The sequence below is a fragment of the Corvus brachyrhynchos genome, unplaced genomic scaffold (genome assembly GCF_000691975.1).
Source record: "Corvus brachyrhynchos isolate BGI_N302 unplaced genomic scaffold, ASM69197v1 scaffold32, whole genome shotgun sequence".
Lineage (NCBI taxonomy): Eukaryota > Metazoa > Chordata > Aves > Passeriformes > Corvidae > Corvus > Corvus brachyrhynchos.
Genome location: NW_008237919.1, coordinates 4,307,939 through 4,315,315, shown reverse-complemented (window position 1 = coordinate 4,315,315; position 7,377 = coordinate 4,307,939). Strand labels below are relative to the sequence as shown.

General features: G+C 38.8%; 1 protein-coding gene across 1 annotated transcript in view; it reads right to left on the bottom strand.

Moving 5' to 3' along the window:
- The window catches only part of NRCAM (neuronal cell adhesion molecule), a 105,498-nt gene extending 102,768 nt beyond the window's left edge, over window positions 1-2,730 (bottom strand). The window contains exon 1 of the mRNA XM_017733131.1: window positions 2,607-2,730. The gene's annotated coding sequence lies outside the window, so the exon portion shown is untranslated. The remainder of the gene's footprint in view (window positions 1-2,606) is intronic.
- Between the last annotated feature and the right edge of the window lie 4,647 nt (window positions 2,731-7,377).

Below are 7,377 nucleotides of genomic sequence, written 5' to 3'. Positions count from 1 at the left end.
CAGCTGCTTGCACTGGAATTCAGAGGGACCTTGAAAAGCCCAGCCATAAACCAACAGGAATTTTATGAAGTCCAACAAAAGGAAATACAAAGTCCTGCACCTAGGGAGGAATAACCCCAAGCACCAGAACAGCTAGAAAGAGGCTTTGGAGATAAACACCTGGGGCTACTAGTGGGCTCCAAGTAAGACCATAAGCCAGCAGTGTACCCCTGCAGCAGGGAAGGCCAAAAGCATCTTGCACTGCATTAGGAAAAGATGTTGTCAGCAGGTCAAGATCAAGATCATTCTGCTCCACTCAGCACTGCTGAGACATGCCTGAAGGGTTGTGTCCACTCATGGGCTGCCCAGTACAAGTAAAACACAAGCATCCTAGAATGCAGTCTAGTGCAGGACTGCCAAGACAATTAAGGGATTGGAGCATCTGAAGTGGCAAGCCTGAAAGCACTGAGACTCCAGCCTGGACAAGGCTCCAAGAGATCTTGTAACATGCATAAATACCTGAGGGGGACAGGGGTAAACAACACTTCTCAGTGGTGCCCAGCAACAGGGTAAAAGGCAACTGGGCACAAACTAAAACAGATTAAATTCCATCTAAACCAAAGAAAGCCCTTTTCTACTCTATGATTGTTCAACAGCTGTCCAAGCAGCAAGTTGCTTTACTTGATCAGGGCAGGTGTTGGACTAGACAATCTCCAGACCCCCCTTCCAACCCCAGGTATCCTATGGTTCTTTGTGGAAGAGACAAAAGGAGGGCAAATTCATCCAAGTAATATAGACTATGGGCTTAATGTCAGTTGCTTTCTATGCACACAGCAAGCCTTCAATAAGATAAAATAGTTCCCTTGTACATCAGTTGCCTGCGTCTGACTTCATTATATGAAGGCAAGGTGTTTATTTAACTTAGGAAAAGCCTCATTGTGCAGATACAACAAAGTAAGTTCTTCTCTCCCATGCCTTTCCTGATGCCCAAGCCTGTAAGTCTATGCAGTATGAGAACCACCTAACACAGAGATTAAGGCAATGTATTTGTTTTCACCCATCGAATAATTCACCTCATTGTCTATTGATATGTCCACTTGTATCAGCAAACTTCCATCACTTTAATGAATTTCTATGTGTCTCCTCCAGTCAGTACTGAAGCGGTAAAGCTAGTTTAACCAAAGCAGGGCAATGGGAGATCATCCTTCTCCTTTGATAAAGCCTTTTCTCTCACATCAAGGTATTGACAGTTTTGTTTCACAACTGTAGGAAAAATGAGAGGAACCAAGAGAACGTCACAGAGAAAAGCTAGAACATCTCATTCATGAAGAGCAGGCACCTGTGCACTGACCCAATTAGGCTTTCAAACACTTGTCACTTTGGAGCTGGCTGGTTGTCACTCATCCAATTAGCCCCAGGGGATGTATTGTATGGTGGCATTCCCTGACAGGAGAACTGGAGCAATGGAGGCGATGAAGGCACAGTGATAGGGTGCCAGGATCCTGGTGAGTGAGAGCAGCCAGTAGCAAAGCCAAAGAACTTCAGAGCTTCCTTAACTTGGTTACCATCCAAAAAGCCTTTCAGAGTCTTCAATGGTCTTTTTTTTTTCAGAGCAGTCTAGTTTAAAAACCTTACAGTAACAGTTCTCTTTACCCAATGATGCATTTAACTCCTGAGTGACTAACACAAGAAACATTTCAGAAGAGGTAAAAAACAAACAAGCAAACAAACTATCTTCATTGCAGGGAGAGATGCACTAAATGTTACTTTTGTAACACTGCCAGCAAGTAATTCAGAAGTCAAAATGTTTCAGTGACCATCTCCTCCCTCATCTAATTTAAACATACTACTGACGCTTTCAGATGCTCTATCTGCTTGACCGCATAAATGAGGGATAAAACGCTTTGCAACCATCAACGCCTATGCACTGTAAAAGATAGAAAAGTTCTGTTCTACTCAACTACATACAATACTGTGTTCAAGACCACCTAATCAGATTTTTCATTTAAAAAAAAATCAGATACTATACTACAGATGACTATTCAGCAGCTACTACTCACTTCAAGTAAAGTTCTCTTCTTATGCTGAAAGAGTTATGCAATGCAAACACAAGAGCAGGAAGGGGTTCAAGGGGGATTGGGAAAAAAATGTTAGGACATAAACCATGTGAACAAAGATTTCAGAATGTCCCCATCTCTAAATCAGTGGTCTATGCTAGAAGAAAAAACTTCCAATGTTTGGTCCAATATTTCATGTTCCTTCTAAGTCCATTATTCCAGACTCACTATTTCACTAGTTGACTTGCCCCAACACCTTTTCTCTCCAGTAAGGAACATCAGAGATGATTAAGGCTACATGCAATTATGTGAAACTATGAAATACTTTTAGCTGCTTTTCTAGTTAATGTATTTTGATATGCTCTTCAGCTAAAATCTGAGCTGAAATTTAAAGAAAAAATACATAAATCACATACATGAAGAACATGTTATATGACTATCCTGGATAATAATTAATAGAAGCTAAATTGAAAGATAGAAATTTAAGTGATAGAAAATCAATGCCAGCAGTTTGGGGTTTTTTCCCCAGTTAGAATGGGAAAATAAAATTTAGAGGGAAAATTATCTTACCTTTGCACAAATAACTTCTGAGAAAGTTGGTCTCTCTCTTTACTTTTCCTTCTTTTCTTATGTCCTGTATGACAGGTCTTTATGTTACTGCCTTGCCTGAAAAAATAACATACAACCTGAAATATTTATAGAGGCAAATAATGATATTCACTCTTAAATTACAACAAATATTTCATATATGTCTTGATAAAGCTGCAATACCAAATTAAGGCAAATGAAATGGTATTTTAATAGAAACTAATTCATATAGGTTGGGCCAAAGAAAAAACAAGAAGCATTAGAAACAAAAGCAGCTCCCTAGGTTTCAAAGTTGTGTTTTGCATTTAGCTCTCCAAAATAGCTGCTTGCATCAGATCAAACAGGAGCAACCATAATTTATTCAGGTTCAGGGCACCATTAGTGATAAACCAGTCAGTGCTTCACAAAGCTTGAGCATGACAATTAGGAAGCCTAACCACAGCTTTCCAGTGTTCAGCAACCCAACTTAAGGCACAGTGGGTACCTCAGGACTAAACACTTCAGTGCTCTTTGTGCTACAGGTGCCCAAGATTCTAAAGACATTCACTGGAAGAGTTGGTAGCAGCTAACAGCACGCCTCTGTTGCAGGAAAATATCCGGTCACAGACAGCACTTGCCCAGAAAGAGAGGGGTTTGACTTAAGGGCAATTTGTAATTTGTCTTAACTCCCACTTTATAGGAGAATATCCTAAATTCTAGTGGAAGGATGGGACTCACATCCCCCACTTCCCTCTTCCACCAAATTAAAAGCACAAAACAAAGAGAAGACAGCAGGAGAGGTTTGTTTTGAATTCGGCTGCTACCTTCTTCATTTATTGACAAGATTTCTGCACCCAGTTCCTCTCATCTCATACTTTTTGTTACTTTAACCTATTTTAAACACATTTAATGCTTTGTTGAGAACAAGTTGCCTATCTTTCCATGGTAGTGCATATGTGGAGTTGAACTTTCAAATAAGCAAGGTTCAAGAAGGACAAGGAATTTTGCAAGTGAGCTTCAAAAACTTTCTGAGGACTCCCCTTACAGTCTTTTATCCTTAATATGTTGCTCATCTGCAAACTCAGCTATGCTTGCCACTATATGCAGTCCTTACTTCAGTGAACTAGTGATGAACTGCAGAGAACGGCAACAAATTAGCACCACTGCAGAACTTGGTATTTTGTGTCCTATACATAAAAGAATATACATTTTACTTGTAGGAAAGGAATTTAAAGTTCCTTGTGTACTCTTAACTGAAGATTGGCGCTGTTTTGTAGAGTAAGCCAGGAGAGATTGCAACATCTCATTTTACAAGGATGATACAGGAAGATCAGTTTAATTTCTCATCAAACTGATAATTCAATCATACAATTTCTTTCCATATACTTTTAAAAGCCTTTTTATTGTTATGTTGGCCTGCCAGTTGGCAAAACCTCAACTGTTGACTAGAACTCTCATGGAGATGTTTCTTTCAGAAACAAACAACACTTCTCATAAACTGCTTTTTACCATGCTCTTCCAAAACAACTTGTTGCTCTTACATAATAAAACACTGGAAACAATACATTATCTTAGTAACGTCAGGAGTTTTGGCATACATGTATGATTTATTCCGCTGGGGTGAAATTCACGTAGAAGGTTTGCTTCTTTGCCTTAATCTTTATTCAGGCACTCAAATCACTTCCAACCCCCCGCCTCTATATTCAGCTGGAAAAGCTGCCTGCAAACCAGCAGGACCTGGATGAGCCAAAGTCGACAGAGAACTTCCATTCAGCAGTGCTACATGTGTGCAGCTCCTAACTGACCACAGCACAGCCTGACAGTGATCACACAGATCCCGTTATACCAAGGCAACAGCTACATCCACCCTGCTATTCACGCTGCTTCCTGGCTGGTTCAGACTCTCCTAGGCAAAACCTGAGTGTGCTTTAGGGAACATTCCAGCCTGAAGAACCCTTCCAAACAACAGCATGGGTAAGACTTAACAAAAGTCTTAACTAAACTTGCTTTACGTTTTGATTCTCCACTCTTGACAGCCCTGCAATTCTCACGTTCCAGGCACTGCATCCTCATTTGCAGCCTCCACCTGTCTCCATGGGACCCACCTGAGCAGACCCCAGGATTTACAGTATTAGCCTGTAACATCATGACTTTGATAGGCTGCAACACAGCTCCCACTGTTCCAGGTACTCCAAACTAAAAGACACCAGCTACTTATCAGGGCTGCAGGAACACCACAGCATCCAGACCACACTCAGATTATAGCCAGCCTTCTTTTCTAAGACACTAATTTTCTAAAGCATTAAAATGCAGATGTGGCCCAGCCCTTGCCAACCAGCCTGCCTTGATGACGGGAATTTGTCCTTGCCTTCTTGTTTTTGCCATTTAAGAACATCTGTAGCCTCAAGGGCATTGTTTAGAAGTTAGACATGTTCTGAAACCCAGGGATGACTTGCATAAGACCTCATACATTGCAGAAAACTACAACTCTGTTAACACTGTGGACAACCTTATCCAGAATTCTAACATTCACTAAAAGAATGGGAAGAACCACGTAGGAAAGAAAAATCAAGGAGGAGGGTAGAATGATGGTTCTAAAAAAAGTCCATAGATTAGATGAAACATGTTTTAAAATTTATGAGACATATTTGGGGTCTTATAATTTGCTTGGTCAGTAGCATATCGTGGAAATGTAAAGCACACTTTTTAATCTTCCACACCTGACATTATGCTTACTGTATACTTATTTGTTAAAAAAATCATGAAATAACTACAATTTACATAGTATGGCTGTTTTTCTTGTGAAAGTGTTGATAGATTTCAGGGAAGCTAAATTTAGAAAAAGAAATACATCGATTCCAATAGATAACTATGCAAAAAGTTCAAATGTGAAAAATTCAAAATACAAAAAAATCCATTTTTATTTCATAATCTGATTGGCTAAATGGTTTTACATAAAATGTACTCAAAAATAGTCTACAAAATGTCAAGACACTTTAATATTTTTAATGTAACCTTAAAAAGCAGTAGTGAGACAATATGCAGCTTTGTCCTAAAATTAAAAATGTATCTATATACACATATATAAAATTCAGTTTCAGTTTACTTCACAATATTGTGGGAAGTTCTTTAACATAAAATACTTGCTTTGTAATATTTAGTGTATTTAAGCAAAGTTTTATGCAATCCAGTACTGCAGAGCTCCATTGTTCACCCTCATGTAACTTCTTCTTTCAGAGCTAAGGATTAATGAGGAGCTCTCAGAAAAGGAAAAACCACTCTGGCTGGTTGATGAGGGCAATAATCCATCTTGCTCTCATATCTATCTTATTTCTGGGTGTGCTCAACCCCAGATGATTCTGACAAAGTAATAATGGAAAAAAATACACTGGAAATACAACAAAAGTAGCTTTCTGTTTTTTCATTTCTGATACACACATCCTCATGAAGACACTTCCTACAGTGAGTAGTCCAGCCTAGATTACATTAACAACCATACAAACCACGCCCAAATGTTACGCATATTATACAAATCAAAACAGAATACAGATTTCATCTGATCTTTAATATATTGCAAAGTCATGCCCTTCCTTCATGGATACAAATTATACCTCATTCTTTCAATTCCTAGACTATTAACCAAAGTTGAATGTTTCAGTAAGTTACATAGCGTAGGTTTACTCTCCTGTTCAAAGTTATAACCTGAATTTTTTCCATTCCAATACATCAAACTAACTAACTAATACTAAGGTACATAAATGTCAACTATTTGAGTGATTGAGAAGTACCAGGATAGAAAAGGGAATTCAGCTATTACCTTGTGCATGTAGCTATACAGCTGTCTTGGTCCTCTTCCTTTTTTGGTGGGTTACTTTTTCCTTTCTTTCTGTTAGTAAGTGGTAAGAATTTGTACCATACTCCCCTTCATGTTGCAAACTTGACAAAACTCTGGTGCTAAGCCCTGCTGTTGCTGGCCTGTGTGCAGGGGCATGTACAAGAGGAACCGTTTCCAGCAGCCCGTCGCTTTGTCCTCGGCCCTCCCAAGCTTCTGTGTGATCAGCACAGGCTTTGTGGCCATACAATAGGGGTTAAACACTTCCCTGTATTTATATAAAAGCAGAGCTAAATCTGCTTAGCTGCATGAACCTTTTAATAAAATTACGCTCATGCTATTAGGGCATTTTTCCATTTGTTTGGTTTTTTTAAGAGTAATTAAAAATTAAAAAACCAAAACATATATATACTTTTTTTTTTCATTATATGCAGAGCATAGAAAATGCAATCAACATTATTATTCAGATCTTATATTATCCACAATTTCCTTCTAAGCAACTACCTGCGACTTGCCTATTTACTTCAAGATATAGTTTCATTTTTCCTTTACATTTATTTTACTTGATGACTTGCCAGTGGAACAATCCTCTGATCTCCAACAGTGAGACAGATCATTGCAAAAAATACAATCTGTACTCAGTGGGGAAATTCCAGTGTAAGGAACAGAATTTAAATGTACTGAGAAATAAAGGAAAACATTTTAAAGAGTAAAACGTGCCCACAGTCCTAAAGACACTGATTTCACACATGACATAAACCTCTGGACCACCCTTGCTTTCCAAGGAACTACCTTGAAGCAACACTGGTACTGAACACTAGCATTTTTTTCAACTCCTAAAGAAAGAAACACTATTTAAAACCCCTCTGTTTTGCTCTGTTACAAATCCAGGTTTTTCTATTTGTTCTTTTGGTTTGGTTAGTTTTTTGGTTGGTTGGTTGG